Source organism: Prinia subflava, chromosome 9 (genome assembly GCF_021018805.1).
Source record: "Prinia subflava isolate CZ2003 ecotype Zambia chromosome 9, Cam_Psub_1.2, whole genome shotgun sequence".
Classification (NCBI taxonomy): Eukaryota; Metazoa; Chordata; class Aves; order Passeriformes; family Cisticolidae; genus Prinia; species Prinia subflava.
The window spans coordinates 21,422,839-21,444,698 of record NC_086255.1 but is presented as its reverse complement, the minus strand read 5'-3'; the positions used below and the strand labels follow the sequence as shown (position 1 = coordinate 21,444,698).

General features: G+C 40.9%; 1 long non-coding RNA gene across 1 annotated transcript in view; it reads right to left on the bottom strand.

Moving 5' to 3' along the window:
- The window catches only part of LOC134554868 (uncharacterized), a 109,672-nt gene that overhangs the window by 45,185 nt on the left and 42,627 nt on the right, over positions 1-21,860 (bottom strand). Inside the window, exon 5 of the long non-coding RNA XR_010081333.1 lies at positions 9,636-9,815. This is a non-coding gene — a long non-coding RNA (uncharacterized LOC134554868). The remainder of the gene's footprint in view (positions 1-9,635; positions 9,816-21,860) is intronic.

Here is a 21,860-nt window from a genome sequence, read left to right as displayed (position 1 = left end):
CATTCACACTGTGGTCACCATTGAAGACTGGATTATACAGCCAGAACATTAACAAAGAAAGAGACATCTCTGAAGGCCTTGAATTAATTCTTACAGAGAAGGAAAATCTGCTACAGTTTTTCTAAAAGGCCTCACAGGAAAGGAATATTTATGGAAGCTTCTAGAAAAGTATTTTAAAATATTACTGTACTTTAATTGAAATCAATTATATAAAAACCTGTTGACCTCAGGAACATGACTTCAATGTCTGTAAAAAAACCATAACTGTAGGAAGCTATACAACATAACTGATGCCATTTTCCCTTTAATCTAATGGAATTATTCTGTCCCCATTGTGCTTTAAGGAAACTTCTGCAGCTTATTCTTCCCACCACAATATTTTGTTTAATTTCTAGTCCTCTCAATAATCAAAATGTTCTAAAGTCTGCCTAAATATTTATTTCAGGCAAGAAAGAATTGAGCACAAATGATTCTGCCTTATCTTCTCCTCGCAATTTAAGGTTATTCTGATTTGCAAAACTAGTTTATCGAAGATTACAACAGCAGAACGCTGTTCTGAGTACACATGCTGTTAAACACAAATAAAAAGAAGGTTAAGGCAGAGCAAACACACAGGATACAGAGCAGATGTATCAAATTCGTAAGGAGGATGTCACCAATGGGAAAAGGCTCTCCAAAAGGTGCCAGTGCTCTTTGGCCCTTTAGAGACTCTGGGCCACAGTCTGGCCCCTGCTCTCCACACCTTGTACTTATTTTGCTGAGTTCAGTCCAACAGCATACCTGGCTGTAAAAGAAAAGCTCAAGCAGCCCCGGCAGACCCAGTGGAGAAGAGGGGAAAAGGGCAAGGCAGGCTGCAATCAGCAAAGCTGGGCTTCACCCAGAGGGCTGGGGGGACAGCACCAGCAGCTGCCAAGGCCCTTGCACAATCAAGGTTTGCAAGAGGGGACAGCAGCTCAGAGCACTTTGAAAGTCATGAATTTTCTGACCTGTCTTGGGAAGCAGATGGAGCTTAAACCTTTATCTTAATTCTCAATCCTGACAGATGAAAATATTTTCTGCTAGTTGCCTTAAAGAAAAGCAAAAAGAAATGAAAGGAGACACAAGCTTTTTTAGCATTATTTGTTAATATTTTTTGGCAGCTGTACATATACTACTCTCTTGCTGTGACCATAATCGAAGCCTAATGTTGCTCCCAAGGAATGCTGTGGCAGTATTCCCACCAACTGCACTGCAAGCAGATTTGGGGCCTTTGTTTGTCAAAGCTGTTCCAGATGGAGTCCAGAGGATTCCCACCCTGCTTTCCAGTTGTAAAGAATGGCTCTGCCTTTCTCTTTCAACAGGAGTTCTCTGGCTCCAGGTACAGTTGACGTGTTAGAAAAAACGGTGAAAATGACCCACTACTACTGTGCAGGATGACCTTCTGGGAGACAATGGTAATGCCACATTTTATCACCTGCATACCTGTCTAATCAATGTTAAGGTGGTTATATTCAGTGTAAGTCAGTTGAATGTTGTATATATTGAAAGGGTTTCTGCTGGTCACAGGAATGTAGCTGCTCCTAGGATAGAAATATAATTGTAGTACACCAAGGGAACAGATTTTTGAAGGAAGTGAACACGTAAATGCTGGTACTGGTGTACCGACCCACATGAAACCATACCAGGAGTAAAATGCAGGAAAAATGTAAGGTACATCAGAAGGAAAACTTACAATCACAGAAGGGAAAATTCTTTAGCCCTTCTGGGATCTTTAATGGTGAAAAATTGCTTAGAAACTTATATTTGGTTCGCACTTCATAAAGTACAAGTATTTTCTGTCATTATTAGTGAGCTACTAGCCTAGTAGTAATTTTTGTGACAAGCTGAAGCCGGGCTAGTTGTCAGATGACAGATGTGCAGAAACAACAAGCTTGCTGGTATACTTTCTATTTCAAAACTCACTGGCCACTTCTGAAAATTTAGGCTGCTATTATCATTACTTGTTACTTTGAAACAAAACTCTCCCTCCCTCAACTCTGTTAATAACTCATTGCTGATCTATGGCTTTAGTTTTGTAAGCAAACTGATGTTTGTTCATGTAAGTAGGACTTATGAGCAAAGACTGCAAACTGAGGCCAGTAGAAAAATAACCGTCCAAGTTACCACAATACGCAACTTGAAAATTTGGTCCAAAGCATTTGCCTTAACAATACCATAAAGCATTGCCAAGCTCTCAGTTCAGCAGAGAAGATTCACCAAATCATGCATCAAAGTTTTTCAAATCCATACTTATTCAGAAACTTCCAGGATAAGAAACTAAACTTTGTCCTCGCTTATGTTATGAGGCTAAGTCTGTGCAGGCCCAAAGCCAAGCACCCTGATTAGTATTCCAGTGAGAAACACTGTGACACCTGTGAAGAATCCATTGGCACAAGGCACCTGCATGCTCAGATGGAAGATTTCTTGATGGGGATGGCTGCTGGTATAGGACACTGATACCTTTGGTACACAGTGCAATCACCACTTTAAGAATTTTTCATAAATCCACATTTCCTAGTTCTGGTCAGTTTAGGCTTAGAAACCTGACAGACTTTAAACACATAATGACACCCAAACACTGTTAATGTGTTCTAAGAACAATTATGCTGTACTGTGACCCTTCAGTTAAATTCCATTGTGGCATGCATTGAGGAACATACCAAGCAAATTATTTAGGCATTCCTAACATGCCTAAATGCCTATTCCATGTAACACATGTAATATGCTTGTACATTTAATCAACAATCTGAGAAAAACAGTAGCTCTGACCAATTATGTGGAGAAGAAAGCGAAACAATTAATATAGAGACTTCACTTTCTTTTGAATAATTGCAGATGTACCTGTTCACAGAGATGCTTCATTGGCTTGGTTACTTTAGAAGGCTAAGAAATACATGTGAGCTTACAAAAGCTAACAGACGGCAGGGGTTGTGGGAGGGGAACAAATTTTTTTTTCCTACATTCACTCATTCATTGAAATAGGCTTGTTTACTTGTTTCTTAGTATCTTGGGAGGAATGATTAAAAACAAACCAAACAATATTTTCTTGTAAGGTTCTGAAGCAAAGAGCCTTCCTTTGACTTCACCAGACACTCAACTGGGCTTTGAGTAAAGTTGGTGACCGCCTCCAAGTGACACAGCAGTGACCCAGATTTTGCAACCAAGAAGTAGAAATAACTGTAATGCCTTATGGGCTTCCAAAACCTGTCCAACAGTTTTGCCTTGGTTAAAGCATACTTCAATCTGATGAAAGATGGGCAAGGAGCAGAAAAAGCACACATAAGGTATGTGATACTTTGTGTTCAGCAGGCAAATTTGTATGACATTTTCTCCCTTCTGCTTTCTTGGTGAGTGAGTGAAAGCTTGCACATGTTTGTCAGACTGGCCCTCCATTAAATGTCTCTTCATGGAAATAAGGGGATATTTATGCACAGTGACTAATGAATGGATGCATTCCAGCATCTGCTATTGTGTATTTCCTGTAAAGTCATTTATTATTCTATCTAACAAACAGAGTGTTCTTGGGTTGATGCTTAAGATTAATGAGGCATTTACTCCTATTCAAGAAACAAGTTCAGAAGACGCATTTTCTCCCATTCAGCTGTGCTGATAGTTTAATTAATGCCATTAATACATATAAGTCACCAAGAACTGTTTTATGGGAACACCGAGGAAAGTTGGCAAAGCAAGGAAATTTCAGAGGTAAAGCTACAACATAACACTTTCCTTTGTTTGCAGGTAGTACAGGATTCTCCAGACAGCGGGTGATCTTACAGACTACATGAGTAACAAAACCTCAAGATGTAATGAGCTGAGGTAATGACAGAATATCAGTCTTAACTCTCTGTTTGTGTGGGCTTAGCCAAATCCTGCATGTGATTTCACAACAAATTTATTTTCTATGTAGATGCATGTCATATTCCCGCCCCCACCCCCCAGTATCAGAGACAGAAGGAAGGAAAATGCCCACTTATAGAAATGTTAGAGTTGATACTCAAGACCATAACCAGTGCTATGGTCTATAATTTAAAGATATATTAAGGGAATTTTTCAAAGTATGTACAGTTTCATTGATATGACAGGAGGAATTTATTGGCTCTTTCAGTGCTTGTACCATTTTTTTGCTCAAGTTTCTGCATGGTGCCTTTTTCTGTTAGGGATGCCTAACTGCCAAGGCCACTTAGGCCAGCACAGAAAGCCTGGTACAAACTGGAATGTCACTAGCTTCACATTTCAGAAACAGAGAACTGGAAAGCAAGGAGTGAGCATGGGAATATGCACGTTTAAAGGAGGGGATAGAAAATAAACATACAATGAAAAGGTGGTACTTAACAGGGCTTCACAACCGTGGCCCCTGAAGAAACAACACATAAAGGTACACCACTCAGGCATCAAAACACAGGCCCTCTCACACTGAAGTCTTATCTAGAGCTAATTTTTTGACCCTATAGTCTCATGATTGGATTCATCTCCTTGCTGTCACCTAAAGTGATCGTCTCGTGACCTCTCCAGATACAGAGGTTATGCACAAGAAGCACCTTGAAGACATTGTTCTTACTGAAATAGAACAGCAAGGACCAAATCTACTCGTGACTCAGAGAAGTAAATGCAGTAACACACAGCTAAACAACTGCTTGCTGAGCTTCTAGAGTCAGAGTGCTGGTTTAATCTGTTTGAGCCTCCTAATACAACTTTTCTTTCCTCATTTTCAGTTTTTATCTTAAGGACTGGTAACAGGAAAAGAAACTAACAAAACAGCAACAGAATTCCAAACCAAACAGCCTTTCAACATCGTTTTAACTCTCCAAATGGAGACATAAGCAAATCAAAGCACTGCTCACAGAGGAGCACTAGATCTTGGTGTGCCCAGGCTGCTGGCAGTGCTGTGCAGTGCTTTGTCACAATACAGCTTTGCTGATTGAGCCAACACCTTCTAAAAAGCCACTCCCAGGCTGCAGTGGACAATTCCAGGTACAGGGATGGATGTTGAGTTTGGTACAGTGCCTGGTAGAGCAAGGAACTGCTGAAGAGTTGTATAGACAAAAGCTCATTACCTGCTCTGACTGTTACCCTAATTGCTTGTCAATCAACAAAGTCCAAACAGCTCAATAGGATTTAAAAAAGGTTGTGATGGAAAGATTCAGGTCTACAAGAAATATTTCTTAAACCTGTCCTTCAACAAAACAGTTTTGCTCATAGTGAAAATTCAACAAAAGAACGCTGTATAAATGTATTTGTTACTTGTAAAAACACCTCCTCTCCCCAGCTGTCCCAGCCAGAAGCTCTGAAATGGCCATAATATGGTAGTAAACATCTGAGCCTGAAACACTGATGCTATCAACAGGTGCAAGGACATGCTATGGACAACTAGGCAGTAAAACCTGCTAGACAGGCATCAGGCATACAGACACCATACACCCCTGATTGTGGGAATAATACAGATAGAATTGCACATCTTCTGCCCAGAGAATAAAATATAACACATAGTCTAATTCTCAGCATCCTTAAAGACAACAAACCTATTATTCAAATATACTTCTCCAAGTTGTTTGTAAGAAGTTTGATCAACAGCCTTAAGAAATGTAATATTTTTTCCATGCAAGGGTTTCCTAGTGCTTAGCCTGCAGCTGTTAGCATTGGATTTCAAGACACACTGTACTAAACTGTATTAGGCATGTGAAAGGACTTTCATTCCTCATTAGCTGCGCATAAGAAAGGATTGTAACTTTTAAAAAGAGCTAAGCAGCTTTGTAAAAAACTTGAATTTTGCTCTAACAAAAATCATACTTGTTAAAACGTCTTTTTTTTTTATTCCCAGCTGAACTATACTTCAACTCAAAGCAAATAAAGTCATCAGTTGACTATTCTATTAGAGGACAGCATTTACAGGGAGGGGGGTGGAAAGAAATAAAAAAAGAGTCCAATAGGTCTTTGAACAGTGGTCCCTTGTCTGTCACATCAAGACATGGCTTCTACTTCACACACTATTGACCATGAAAAGCAATCTTGCGACTTTTGAAGACCTATCACAAAAAAAGGAGTTGGAAAGAAAACTTTTCTTGAAATGTCAAGGATGGGGGGCTGACTGCTCTCATCTCCTATGATTAATGACTTGTGGCCTTCTTGTGTAGAGGCTGCTAATTAGCTTCAGACTGATTAGGGCTGCAGAATGCAAACTTCAGCTTGATAAACCTGGACAGCCTCCATTCCCCACCTCAAACAAACCTGGTACAGAAACTCTGGCATCTAGTTTTGTGGTAAAAACACGCTCATTGGAACTAATGTAATTCCAAGAGACTCTGGGCTTCACTACTAGAAACCTGAACTGCAGTGTTCTGTATAATTAATTTTCAGTCCTGTCCCAGTTACCTGCTTTTTATCGAAATACTTGCTTCACACTTTGAGAAAGCAGACATCATAAACTAACAAATCTTATTTAACAACATTTAAAATTTAGTTAAAAAGCAAAACGAAATAGCAGGACGATACTTTTAATCCATTTAGTCCATTATTCCCTTATTAACAAATAAGAGCAAGTTCATTAGAATGCTTCTAAAAAGTTACACATGGCCTTCTTGGATGTTCTTTAGAGATGCATTTAAAAAGAGAGCAGAAAAGTGGCAGTTCCTAAATTGTTATTGCCTTACATTCTGACCACCTGCTTTGCTGTAATACATGCTGAACCCTTTACTTGGTAATAATCGCTTGCCATAGCTAGAGAGGTAGAAGTCTAGTACACAGGGAGTTTCAATCCCTTCTGCCATGACCCCTCTCAGTCTTGGATTAATTCTGCTTGTTAAATTGATCTTCACATGGAAAAGCATTACATTCCAGTAACACAGGAAGGTTGCAAATACTTATGCCAGATTTTTAACACTAACCTCATCAAATTGATGCGCTACAACATAAGGCTGATTAGCTTAATAGCCTGATTACTCGTCCTCTGGGCACTAGCAACCAAAATTAGAAACTTTAGCAGCTCATACAACAAACTAATATGAGCTTCTTTTTTCCAGATACCTACAGTTCCAAAAGGGAAGGGGGGAAAAATAATGTTTCTAGGCTAGTACCAAAGAGGGAAAGTTTCTTGGTTTGGGTGGGATGGATTAAATTGCTAATAATTTCCTCTCTACTGAATAATACCTAGAGAAAAAGACCATGCAAATATCAGTGCACAAAGATAAATTAACCAAATTATCATAGTTGAATTAATTTTAATTTCATATATATACAAGTCTGAACACCCTCATCACATAAGCTGCTTGAATTCAAGAGGCTTCCTTTCATGCTCTGGATTTCTCAGAGCATCCTTCACTTGTTCCACCCATCAGTCACCTGCATTGCTCTACGCCCACAGGGCACCTGTTACACCAGGTACTGCATGGTATGAAGTGAAAGGACAGTCATGCTTCAAAAGAGTAAGTTCCAGTACTGCAAAAATACTTCCACATGAGTAGGCAGCAGACCTTGCCAAGGGGAGAGTTTGCAGGGCTAGTGCTAAATTTATGATGAAAGGCAACAGGTGGCCACTGGAAATAGCAATTCAAGGGACCATGAGGTGACTGCAACAGACAATGCAGGGAGATGGCGTCATCCACAGCCTCTTACAGGTCACCAACAGGAAGCCTAAGTTTATGCCTAACTTGAAGCATGCAAGCAATCCCTTTGAAGCCAGTAGTAACCAGATATTTAAGTACTTGTGTGTCTGTGCATTTATTTTCACTGTAATTATGCAGCATCTACACTGTGTGGTGTAAACACTAACAGACCAACCTCAGCATTCTGTAAGGTAGCAGAGTTCCTCCAGAATCAATATATTGCTCAAGACCTGGGATTTAACTTATTGTTTATAAGCATTTTTCTATGCCTCACCCTGTTTCTTTTTTGCCTTGTTCTGCTTTCAGCAAGGCTCTTTGTAGTGTCATAACTCACAACCTTTCTAGTCAGACTTTGTTTATAAAACCTCGATTGTTCCAGAACAATGGAGTTGTGACCTGTTCAAAGGCAGGACTGCAATCAGGGCCCTCTCCGTACTTTCTCAGGGTGCACTTCGTAACAAAGTGAATAGACCACACAACCCTATTGATGTCAGCCAGGAGGGGAAAAATAGGCTCCCTCAATAAATCTTAACATAAATCTTCTTGCCCTATCTCACCATCTGTATGAATTCACCTAAAGCACAAAATTAATAAGCAGAACAAGTATCCCCAAGCCTAAGAGACTGAAACACTGCCTGCAGACCAAAACAGATTTGTTTCATACTTAGGGCACTTTTGGGGAACTCACAGGCATAGAAAGCAACAGGTGGAAACATAGCTTGGGCCAAGACAAAGTGAATGAGATTGACCCTAGCAGCATGAAAATGCTTCACTCTTCTGTGTCAGTTCCCTGCCATAAATTTCCTCAGTGGCAGGTTTGTGGCTTCTGTTGCTTTCTTATCACCAGTGACTTTGGTTTTCTAATTTTGTCTCCAGTGTTACTGAACAATTATCCACACAACACAAGTACTAGCAGTGAAACAGCCACAGCTTTTTTCCTTATCTGAAAATGCCACATTCTGTAGTTCTGATTTTGAAGGTCAGGTAAGGGCTGCTTAGAAGAGGTTGAGGGTGACCATGTCTCTTTTGCAATATACTTCTAGTCACTCATCAGTGGCACTCACCCTTATTCAGCTTTACACATTTTTGGACATATGTAAAGAACATAAAGTAAAAAAGTCAAAGAAATTACTGCAGAAAAGAGAAGTAAAGAGAAGACTTTTCCTTAGCTTCAGTGGAAAAAGCCTTCACTTGTTGCCTTGGTGTATTCTAGGCAGTTAAAACATGTGCATCCAATACAAATTTTCATTATCATTCATAAAAGAAGAAAACAAAAAAGCCAGAGCAAGCACTAAAACAAGCAAACAAATGGAGCCTCCAACTTAATTGCATAAGTGTTTGTGGGAAAACTGAAAGCACTTCATAGCAGTGCTACCTTTTTGTCCAGTGTCAATACAGCTTCTAGCACAGCAGGGTTCCAGATTGTGACCAAATCTTTTAAACAGTCCTGCATTGAGCAACAACAGTGTAAACACAGCTAAAGCCAAGCTATTTCTAAATTCAAATTATTATTTATGTTTTCAAGAATTCACTCCATTTTGACAGCAATAAAATCCCTCTATAATGTCTTCCATCTGAGCAGAGCATATCAACATGCTTTGCAACAGATTGCTGGTTAAAATGTGTAAAAGAAATTTAATTGTTATAATGGAAGGCAAAAGATCTCAGTCAAGTCCTGCTAGAGGGAAAACACTACTGTAAATTCATCAGGACTAAAAGCATGACAAAAATGGATTTTATGAAATTATATTTCTGCTGAATGAAGGCATATTTATCATATATAACCTTATATAGCAAATTCCAGGCAACTCGTTATATTGCTGGTTAGAAAACACTTCAACTTATAATGATATTCAGGTACCATTAGAAAAATTGCACGCTTATTGGTAATATCCTACCAGATCAACATTTGTAGATCTGTATTTGCTGACCAGGTCACACCTACTCAATGACTAACCACTCTGAACAGAAAAACTAAGGGGGGGCCAGGGGAAACACCCCTGTGAAGCAAACACTCACCTTGGATATCTCCTCCACAGAAAAGAAGGAGAGCAAACAGAGCTCCTTATGTGAGAGACACGTGCAGGGGAGTAGCCTAGGGGGGGAAGTAAGGCAAGGGAATCCACTGCTGTTTCTCCAGGACTTGTAAAGATAAAAAGGAGTTGTCCACAGGGCACCTTCCATGAGGAATTCATTTCTCTGTGTTGAAAATACAAGGAAAAAAATGAGCAACCTAAAAACAGCTCAGTTATAACTTCCCTCCCCTCACTCCCTCCAGATAGGCAAACCTATTTAGAACATCCACAATCTATTCATTTAGTAGCACTGAAATTATTAAGAAAGTGTAAAAATTTAACTACTTCTAGTAAAGCTACAATAACCATGCTTTGCTCTAGCATAAAGCATTTTACAAGGTGCCATAAAGCAACCCTACCATGCACAGACAACACCTTTGCTCCCCAGTAAGACACAAATTACTTTGTTAATCCACCTCACTGCTTTTATAGTCTGATGATTGGTTCAACAGCTGAGTATCAGCACCAAATCAATTCTGGTGTCCTTGTTAATGTCTTTATTTGCTGTGGCTACAGGGCTACAGGGCTGTGATTGCCTGAGTACTGAAGGGATGGCACAACACCCAGGTGCTGTTACTCCTATCAGCAGAGGACCTGTGGAAGGCTGTAGGGACAACTGGAGTCCAGGGGAGGGGGCAGTACCTTAGAAGAGGGTAGGGTAGGCTGGGGCCAGGGGTACAGCTGCCCAGGCATCCCCACTTCAACAGAGATACTGCACATGAAGTTAAATGTGGCTATTGAGAAGTGAAAATGCTTATATCTGTGTTAGAGTTTATGTCCTACGCACAACACATCAGCCAGGTAGCTAAGGGATTGGAAGCAACAAGCTGAGAGATCAGAACATGGAAGTGCTAGAGGAGGCTCAAGGGAAAAGAACTAGAGAACAGATTTGAGGATATGAAGACCTGTGATGACAAGTCAAAAAAATACATTCAGGTTATGTGCTTGTATTTACATCTGTTTAACAAATTAAGATACCTGAAAATAGACTGTCTAAATACTTTCTAATAAGTCTAATTACTGGACATCTGTAAGAGTGTAGTAGGGCTAACCAAGTTACCATCAGAAATAATTATAGGTCCACGAGTGAGACCATCACAATCTACAGACACTCTAGAGGCAATAATCATACAATGGTTTGGGTTGAAAGTGACCTTTTAGGTCTTCCAGTTCTAAATCCTCTGCTGTGGACAAGGACAGCTTCCACTAGACCAGGCTGCTCAGAGCCCCATCCAACCTGGCTTTGAACACTCCCAGGGATGGAGCATCCACAACTTCTCTGGGCAACCTGTTCTAGATACTATGTGTTGTTAGACAAATTGTGTGTAAGGGCAGCCAGATTTTGAGCATACAATCTCTTGTTTGATGGCATGAAGGACATAAAAAACAGTTACATAGGCAAACCTGGCCTCTTGGCATTTTGAATATGATGCATAAAACTTTGGAGAAATAAATTTCTTATTGCGCAGTATAAAGCAGCTCTCCCAAGCTAGGTCATAACCTATTGAGGCACACCCAGAGCTTCTATTTCCACTAAACAACCAGGAAATTATTTTCAGCAATTTGTGGTGTACTACAAAGCTACCCAAACAAAAAACACTGTGCATTTTAGATGCTGTATAAAAATTAGTGCCCTGGGATATGTGTGGGAAATAACCAGTACTTAAAGTTGATAATTAAATTTATTGATAACAGCAAAAAAATTACATCCAGTCTCAAAGCAAGTCATCATAATGCTTAATAATTTATTGTAATTGTAATAAATACTAATGAATTCATTTATAAAGAAATGTAGCTTTATATGTTTATTCACTTTCCTAAGAAATATTTGTGTTGGTGTTATGTCAACAATTTAATACCCTAATATAATTTGTAATTATTTATTATTAGTTTCAACACTTAATAAAAAGCAGTTGTTTCACACAAATACCAAAGCAATCTTCAGAGCACATCTGTGTCCCCAGCAAGCATTCAGTCTGGCTGGAGTCCTTTTACCATCTGTGAGCCTGCAGGATGGAACTGCACCAGCCAGCTCAATGTCCCAAACAGCAGAAGGAGCAGGCCTGCAGGGAGGACCTTGCCATAACCTGGGTTTTACCAGCACCCAGTCTGTCTATCTCCAGAGCCAAACATTTCCACTGGGAAGGGATTCCATCACTCCTCAACAAGAAAATCATCCCTGCATGCTGAGTTAGTAGCTCTGAATAATCTCTCCCACCCCTATACAATTTCCTACCTTTCTGAAGTCTGTCCATATACTGCTTCATCTTCGAAGACAGCATTCCTTTTCCTCCATTAACTTTGCTAAGGATGCAAATGTTTATGACACCTTTTTCAACTCGGCTGTTTGCTTCAACTGCGAAGGTTATTGAGTACTACATTAACCTCTTTTGTGCCACTTGGGATGTGTATCTCCTGCTGCACTCACATTCCTGATGTGGAGCATCTCAGCAAGAGTGGCAACAATGAGCAGGGCAGGGTCCTCTGTGGAGTTCCAGGAATGTGGTTGCAGGTAGTTCCTGCAGGGTGAGGGGACACAAATCTCTTGCCTGCTGTGAGCTCAGAGCTAATGACGAGGCCAGCTGCTCACCTTTTCACTGTGCACACAGAGGGAGATGCTGTCCTGCATGGGAAACCTGCAATCCCTTGCTCTAGGATTGAGGTGATTATGTGATCAGCACCACCCTGGCTAGTACCCGGAACTCAATCAGGACTGGACCGGGTGTTGTCACTCTAGGCACAAAAGATCCCATCTACTACAGCCCTAGCAGGGATGATGGTGAGGCATGTGGTAAATGCATTAAAGCTCTCTCTTTCTAAACCTGTCACATCTGGATCCCCATTCCTGTCTCCTAGGTCACCTCAGAAAGCCCAAACTGTGCCCGAGTCACACAGTGGCCTGCATGCCCTTGCCCACACCACTATTATGATCAGCTGGCAATGCCTTTACAGTACTGCTTTATCTGATTCATGCCATCAGCACCAAAGCCTGATTTGCAAACAGAACAAAAGGAAGGGGATTCATACTGCTCTTTCAAGGTTTATGAGTATGCCTTTTTTATTTCCCTGAACTTGAAATCCTGGGCATACTCACCACCTGCCTGCTTTGTTAGGCACCTCCATGGTGTTTGACAATAGCTAGTTGTCCTCTCATTTAAAGGGAATTATGGATCTGACTCAGAAGATTCAGTACACACAGTATAGGTTGTTGGAGGTCAAGGAATACACCGTACCTCAACCTGAAGTACAGAAGTATACTGAGAACTTTCAAGGACACCACTAACTGACATGGTTTTGATTACAAGCAAAAGACAAAGTCCTGGGATGGCAGTAGCCAGGCCTCTTCATCTCAAGAGCTGGATATTATCCTAAGTGCTTCCCTTGCTCTTTTAAAAGAGCAGGTCTTGATACAACCACCAACACCTCATGAAGACTTGCAAAATTTGCCGCCTCTTGCAGTACCAAGGGGTACTGCAGTGCAGTTGTTGCAAAAAGGAGGAAGCTAACCTCAAGGAGCTCAGACCTGGGACAAGCTTTTATAAATGTGTGGCTGCCATTCTGCTCACACATTTGCTGTTAATGTGAAGCTCTAGAGGATGAGGTTAAGAGCTGGGCTCTGTGGCTGACTCATCTAACAGACACACAGAGCTCCTGTGGGCTGTGTTGAGAGGGAAACACAAGGAGTAAAGGGATTAAATGGTATTGTAGGTCAAGAGCCAGTTTTGGTGGAGTGTTAATCTCCAAGAGTATCATTGCCAAAGTCACTCCTTAATGTAGCAGTTCAAGAGACAGCTCTGTCTTAGGACCCGAGGCTAACTATTTGATGTCACACTACAAGAAGAGCAGGTGCTGGGTTTGCAATGTATATTTGATGTCTAGTGTTGAAAAGTGAATTGATTGATATGCTGTCAGGCTGCATTTTGAATGATTGCACTACTAATGTCACCTAGAGGCAACTTGATGGACATTCTGCCATACACAGAATACAGTAGACTGGAAATCATCATTTGCAAATCATCACCTTTGAAAGTACAACCACCAATTCAGCTGAAAAAAAAAGAACTGGAAACATGTTGAAGAAACATTAACCTGAGGAAGTGAGCAAATCAGGAACACCAAACATTTAGCCTCATGGATTTCTCATTATGGGAATTTTCGGCCAACTGTATTTCTTTTGGGGTGTTGCATTTCAAAACCCATGTTTTATTTGATAATGTAATTCCACCACAGGAAATCAAATCAGTTTGCCTTCTAAGTTTTTAGTGATATACATTTGGGGTTTTGTTCTTTTATGGAAGTGGTTTTACAAATCTATGTACAAATGTGACAAAATCAGTAATAGATCACTGGCATATTTTTGAAAGGATACAGGGATTTAGCTAACTAATTCACATTTAGATTATAAAGAACTTAGTATTTAAATTCTATTGTTGATCATATAAATCACTGTTTTGACCCATATTTCCTTGCCCTGACACCAGCCCAGGTTAGAGTTTATAAACATTCATGTCATAGGATAGAGGTAGGGAAGATTTACTTATTTCCAGTGTCAACTCTTCTGAATAAAAATAGAATTCTGCCATTAATTTTACACCAATCTGAAGATTAATTTTAGCAATGTGGTAAAACCATTGGCTTATAGGTGCTCTCAGAACCAACATTCCAGAAAGAGGAAGAAGCAGGACTAAGGAAACATAAGTATTTCACCACAGTCATCTACTATTGTCAGTTTATGTTAGCTAGTCAGCAATAATGCTGAAGCCATTCAAGTACTCTTCTATCACATTTACTGAGAAATTTGGTATGAATTTACTGTGAGTATATTCTTTTAGAAAACAACAACACAAACTGAGATGCAGGCTAGATGTTCAACTGTTTCATTTAAAAATCCTGTGGGGTTTTGTCTTCATATACCAGTGTATTTATATATATACTCAAAGATATTATGCTTTCCTTGAGCATTACAGAACACAGCCTCTCATCCAGAAGAACATTTGAAATTCTATACGAATTTGGCACCGTACCAGGGAAACTCTATCCCTTCCACTAACTAATGGGGACAGGAAGCCATTTTGAATCTGCACAAAGTCACACAGCAAGTTAAAGCATTCTGTGACTTCTGAAAACAAAAAGATTCCACATTGAAGCAGGAGCTGCATTCAAAACCAAGCAGAATCAGGAACAGACCTCCTCTCCAGTCCCTTGAAAACCCACTGCTCATGGTACCATGTGGAGCAGTGAGACGTTCAAGCAGACACTGCTATTCTTGAGCAAGGAACATGGAAAGGCCAGACCTTGACTCAAGGCAGGCTGCCTGGGGGCTCTCATGCTGCAGTGCACACATGAATCCTAAATGGGCCACTTGTCAGGGAGCAGAAAGAGCAGGGCCCTGCAAGGAGAGAAGCCGGGAAATGAAGGCAACCTGAATGAAGCCCCATATTGCCTGAACAGGACTGGGCTGGTGGTTGTCATACAGTCCACTGACAGTCTCAGACTAGGCGAGATAGAGTCAATGGCAGCATCCTTCCAGGAAGCACAGTTGAGGGAGGAGGCTGAAAATGGGTTTGTAACACAGCTCTGAGAGGAGACAAAGTTACCTTGTGGGTAAGGCTTGGAGTCCACCCCAGAAAGCCACTCAGCAAACCAGAGCAATGAATGGATGACACTGGAGCACCTACAATGTGGTTCAGCAGACAGCCCAAAGCTGAGCAGGCCTGGACCTGCAGGCAAGGGTTGTGGGACAGGGCCTCAGGTGAGCCTCACCAAGCTCATAAAGCCAGTCAGGGCCTCATACAACCTATACTTTGGGAAGAGATGGGAGTCCAAAGCCTTGTTTAAGCAAGAAATATTGTTGCTGTGTGGTTTAATAAGAATATATACCTGCTGTGTAGTTTAATAAGAATATATACCTGCTCTTATGCTGTAAGTCTGGCATTAGGCCAACAAAAGATTAGGTTTTTCTTCAGCACCTGATACACCTCCCATATAGGTGTCCCATGTGTTGGGACAAAAGAAGTTCTGCTCAAAGGGTAATGGGCAATCTTTCCTCTTATTTGTCTACTGTGTAGACTGCAAAAATCAGTTTAATGACACAAATTTTAAATGTATAAATATTTACATAAGAAATAGACAAAAAAAAAGTACCCAATATACCACTTTCTGTATTGAGCCTTAAACTATTAACTCCTATTAACAATCTTAAATGAGTAAAAGTCTTAAATGAGTCTCCTCAGCCTGTGTGTCATTTTAAACATAAACAAAATTAATGTCTTCTAAGGGAATCTTTCAGTATTTAGAAATTAGCTGGTTGCCCGATTAACAAGAATTTGTATGCACATTCTTTTCTTTCACTGATCTGCTCTTTCAACATCAGGAATGGTAACACTCTGGGAATTGTTTACCCAAGATCAGCGTGGTTCAAGTGTTACTTAGGATCTCAGTTAGCATTTCTCGGGTTTTAAATGTTTAGTCCTTGGGGAGCAGTGAAAATGACAGCAGGAAGAACCTGGAGTACTAAGTCCTGCTGAAGCTGGCACTTGATGACAGGAGGGAAATGAACACACAAGGCACTACATTTTATGATAGAGCAAACAGGGAAGTTTGTATTAGATTGTATCAACTAGTGCTGTGTCTTGAGCACATCTGAAAAAAAAGAAACTGACGAAAGTTACAGGATACAAAAGAAAGAAGAATGCACGCAGAACAGGAAGTTGGGAATACGCGTAAAATGGAAATAAATAGTAGAGGAAAAAAAGGAGTTGTCACGTCTCACATGACAACTCTTCTAAGTGATGGCTTTGCAGTTCAGATGAGAAAGAATTTGTTCCTTCCTCCCTCACCCCCAGGCCCACCAGAGGGAGACACTTCACCCAGAGGGGGAATGGCTGTGGCATCTGATGATCTGAACCTCATGTCAGAAAGATGAATAATATTCTCTGAAAGCAACAGGACACAAAGGGTAGGGTGTGTGCGGGTAGCATGCAAATCTGTCTTTGGTTGGCCTAGCATATTAGAAAGATATCCACCACACAAGGAAAAGATATCCCACACAAAATGCTAACACCCATGGATTCATGTTTGCAGAAAGCTGACATCAGCTTGTTTCAGAGATGTCAGCCCTCTGTGGGCAAATTGATTGATCCATGGGTACAGGCACCCCAGCTCTGAGCACTTATGCAGAGTTTGGATGCACACTGACAAGCATCTTGCTGATCCTGCTGTATTACCTACCTGCTTCCAAACCCACAGAGATGTTCCAACTGGTCAGAGTCCTGCCCTCCTAGGCAATGTTCCTGAGCACAAGGAGTGCAGCCTTTATTTCCTGCTGCCATCACTTGCCATCGATCAAAGCTACAGCAGGGTGATAACCCACTGCAGACCAGAAAGGCTGTAATACACTCTTCCAGGAAAACAAATACTTTCTGAGGCTTCCCTATAGCTATAACATAGCCTTCCATCCATCCATCTGTGCCTGCACTTAGAAACAAGTTGGCTTAGTAAGGATTCAGCAGCAACAGTTGCCTCTCCCTTCCAGATGTGCTTCTCTCTTTCTCAGTAGGTCAAAGTCCTCTCCTAAAACTGCAGCCATTTCTGGGAAATGCTACTGGGCAGAGGAATGCCTGCCTCGCCTGTGTTACCTTCACAATATAATTGTAAATCTGCAACACTCTGAGCAGGCTGCAAATTCCACAGGCCAAACTGTAAACACTGCAGGAATTCGAGGTCCTTGACATTTCACGGAAAGCAAAGCTGTGATACTGAGGAAAACAAGCTAAAGGCTAAGTTAAGATATGTCTACCAGCTCCTAAGAAGAATCAGTTCAAATAAGGAGCTGCAGTCACAATTTCCTGCTTGATTGTCACTTTCTTCCAGTGAAGAAATAGTCTGCAACTGGCCCTTGTCAGGAACAAATTACTTTCCCTTCACTGCCAAGTCAGCTCCACATGCCCTGCACAGAAGAGAAGCAGCACTGCAAAAAGCCTGTTTTCCCCAGAGGTTAGGAACCACACAGGCTGGTAATCTGTACAGATCATTTTAGAGGGGTAACTTACCCTGCATTTAGAGAGCAGCATAAAGGACTAAGTGGGAATTTCATTCTAAATTAATTGAAAAAAATCTGCCATGAAATATTTTGCATAGGAATTCTCATTAATGAAAATTTTTTATCCCCTGAGAGCAAGCTTTAGGGAGGGTTAAGACAGAATCTAAACCTACTCATAAAAGAAATGTGGTAAAAGCATATTGGTATTTTAGCTTATGTTCAGATAGAGCCAATCTGTAAAAATTTAAAAAAAAAAAAAAAAGGCGCTAAATAAAATTAATTACAAAGAAAAGCGTTTTAAGACACACCATTTTCAGACTTCCAGTTTGTTTGCTTTTACTGTGGGCAAGATACAATAAGCATTCTGCTTAGGCCTTCCTCATTTCATTCTTTCAAAAAATGTTATGTGTGTGAGAAAAAGGGAAAATCATCAACAATGAGGGTCCCAAGTGCAGGGTACTCACACTGGAGGGCCATTTGGAGCTTATTCTATGGCTCAGTCTAAGAGTCCTTATTCAGCAGTTAAAATCAATGGTAACTTCAATGAGAAAGGCATGTCTGTCAGAGTTCAGGACTCTGAAGAAACTGTTTGAAAATAGGGAGAATAAAATCCCTAAAGCAATGATGTAAGATTTAAATTCATGCCATTATCGAAAAAACTTCACATGTAGATTTCCTAGTTTCTCAGTTAGGAGGTGTACTTTGGTGCTTTGCTTTTCTTTGTTCAGCCTAAATGAACTACTAAAACTTTACTGTATCTATCATACTTCACTAAGTCCCGATTTGGACAACTCTTGACTGCTTACTCAAGTTTCTGGACTTGTTCTCTCCTAGGCAGAGAGTAATTTGATCCATGCATCCTGTTGATTCTTTCAATGTCTAAAATTAGCACTGTGCATGCACGCTTCCTCTACCTGGGAGCATGCTCCCCGACAGAACCAGGGGCACCACTCAGGCACAAAGACCTAACTGTTGAGTTTTTTTGACAGGAGAAACCAGAGATTTTTACCTTTAACTTCAGAAACACAGAAGAGATTCCATCCCACTCTCATATCCAGCATACATGACAAGTACCATTTTGTTCAGCTATATGCTGAAAACAGTAATGCAGCTTATAACACAAGTGGTGGTACCCATCCCAAAATATGATCAGCAGTACCCATGGCTCTGACAAGTCCAAGCATGGTAGAAGATATGTGGCATTCACTGGACTGCACACTTGGAAAGGTCAAAGAGAATCCCCCAGCCACTCATTCCTCTCCTCCTCCACTCTTCCGTTCTCGCAAGGATCTCTTGGGACACCCTTGCTAGAAAAACATTTGTCAGAAAACGGAAGGCAACCCAATGGGAAACATCAGTGAACCTGCATTTACTTTATTTAGAAATGACACCCCATCCCTGTCCCCTGGGGGAAAACTTCTTTTCTAGACATGACCTCAGAGATGTGCTACATGCACCCTGCACAATTTATCACCATGCTGCCTATAATTAGGTTTGTTAACATACAGCCTAGCACAGTCTTGTTGACTGGGAACTTAATCAAGTTACTATTGAGTTCTTGTATGCATTGCTTCGGGTGACTGTTTTACTTGTAGAATTATAGCTGTGACCAACGTGAGGAAATTAGCTCTGGACACAAGTTTTTTACGTTTTTTTCCCCCTACATGTGAAAATATTTAGCAAACAGTGACAATGATGGAAAACAGTAGGAAACAAAATGTTCTACATTAGTATAAAACATGAAAAATGCAGCAAGGACCCTCAGTGGTACAACATGTGTTATGCTGGCTGGCAGTCCATTAGGCTTGATAGACATTTCACTTACCTAAGTCAAATATAACAGTCTAGTATTCATTAATATAAGAAGGGGGTTGTGGAATCAAGCCTACCATCTGGTTAGAACGACAGAATAATCTACAACTCATGATTAGGTCTAAGGAGTGGAATTTCACTTTAATCTTTTTCATTGCTCGAAATTTCCATCTGCGCAGTACGGCACATCATTTTTCTTCAAGACAAATGTGCTGTTTTTCATGTTCCAAAATTAGATCAGAAGAAAACGATTAATCATGTCATGGCCTGGGAAAGGAAACAAAGCCCTGATATTTCTCTCTCTCTCTCCCGCCCCCCTCTCTTTCCCTCTCCCTCAGCCCCCGCCCCTCCCAGCTCTGGCTCTTTGCAAGGTCCTTTCTTTCCCTGCCTCAATTTTCAACACAACTTTCAGAGATTCACATTGTGGTGGGCTAGGAACACTCAGAAAACAGGAATCTAAAATAAAGATGCGGCTTTGATTTGCATGGCCGTTTTTATTTTCCCCTTGCCTCTCCCCCACCCCCAGTTTGCCACTTCATGGTTACCTCCTTCTCTTTCTGTGTCTCTCTCTCGCTCTCTCTCCCTCCCCACCCCCTACCATGTGCCCCCTGGCACAGGACGACAGATGGTGACCTGTTTGCATGTGACACCGTAACTGAATCTAAACTCAAGGAAACAAGTCACCGGGCTGCAAATTAGTGAGACCACACAACTGTCAGGTGGCAGTCCCCTTTGACAGTTGTAGGCCATTATAGGAACATTGATGTTTTCGCAGTGTGACAAAAAGGAATCCTTTTTGCAGCAGACCTGTCTGTCAGCTGGCTCTCAAGTCATAACAAATCCCTGGCACTCAGCTGAGGCTGAACATTCGCAGCGTCAGGAGGATGATAAATGACCTGCAGGGCTTTGAAGTGCCTTGGCAGTTCAGATGGGTCCGCAGTGCTGACAGAGAAATATACACAACAGCGTAACCAATAATGAGAACATTAAACATTCCTGCTTTGTGACAGGCTGACAGAAAAACCCAGCCTCACATCAATCATCTGTGGAGATATAACCTTGACAATTAGCCCCCTCTCTGATACTCAGAGTAACCTTTTTTTTTTCCCCCTCCCCACCTCCTTTTTTTTTTTTTCTTTTGCCTGGCTTATCTTCCCTGATCTTTTTTTCTGGTATGGCAGACGGGAAAAAACAGCAGAAAAAAAAATCTGACATCAAAAACGATCTTTTCCTTTTCCTCCATGCAAAAATAAAATATGCCAGGACAAAGTTTATTTGATGGACTTCCACCTATTTCCCTTTAGGAGAAAGGAATATATTTTTTGCCCTATCTACCAAAGCATCTGTCACTACAAATACTCCTAGCAGAATATTGTTTACATATTATGCTTATTTTGTTCCTTAGGTTTTTTTTCCTTTCCCCTACTCTTACATTCATATCAGTACATTCTGTTGTCAAGCATCGTTTCCACTTGTAAGAGTGAGATGATTAAGCACACGACTGTCCCCTTGTTACTGTATTCCAGGATCATTCAATAAAAGAGATAGAATCTCAGCTTCTTCCCATAACCTTGTGTTTTCTTTTTTTGTATGTGTCTGGTTTGCCATTTTTTAAAATTCTTTACAGAGCAAATATAATCTTCAAAGGACAAATGAAAGGTGCAGCTGATCTTCCTGAAAACTAAACACTTTTAACAACCCACTGGAATCATTCTCACTGAAGGGCAGGAATGCATCCTGATCTTGAGGGCACTCTCTCCACTCACAGAGAATTTCTCTTGCTCTCCCCAGTGTGGGATCAGCAGAAATTTCTCCTGATATACATGACTGACTTCTTGCCATGGCTCTCTTCTGACAGCAGAGGCATTCAAGCAGTGGGGTCAATGGGAGTGTTTGTGCTCTGTGAGAGGCAAATTAGGCTTCTGGGCACTTTCTGCACTCCATCCTGGTGGTCTAGAGTCTCCTAAGTCACTAACTCAACCCCACAGAGAGGTTTCAAAGGAGCCTAAGCACCCCTGTGAAAAAGCCTCAATCATAAATAGGTTCAAAATGGCATTTGTTGCAGAGGATTTCATCTCGAGGAATGTCAATAATGTAAAAACCCCAAAACTTTCTCTCACTGAATTAGCAGGAAATCCTCTATGGTGTGTTGTGTTCAGGTCTCTGTCCCCCTGTTCCCATAGGAATTTCTGTTTCACTTATGCAATGATAAACCTGCAGTCTTCCTCTCATCAAGTACAGCACAGCCCAAATACTTTGATGTGAAGTTTGGGTAGTGAAACAGATTTACACACAACCAAGCACTTGTAAATTAAA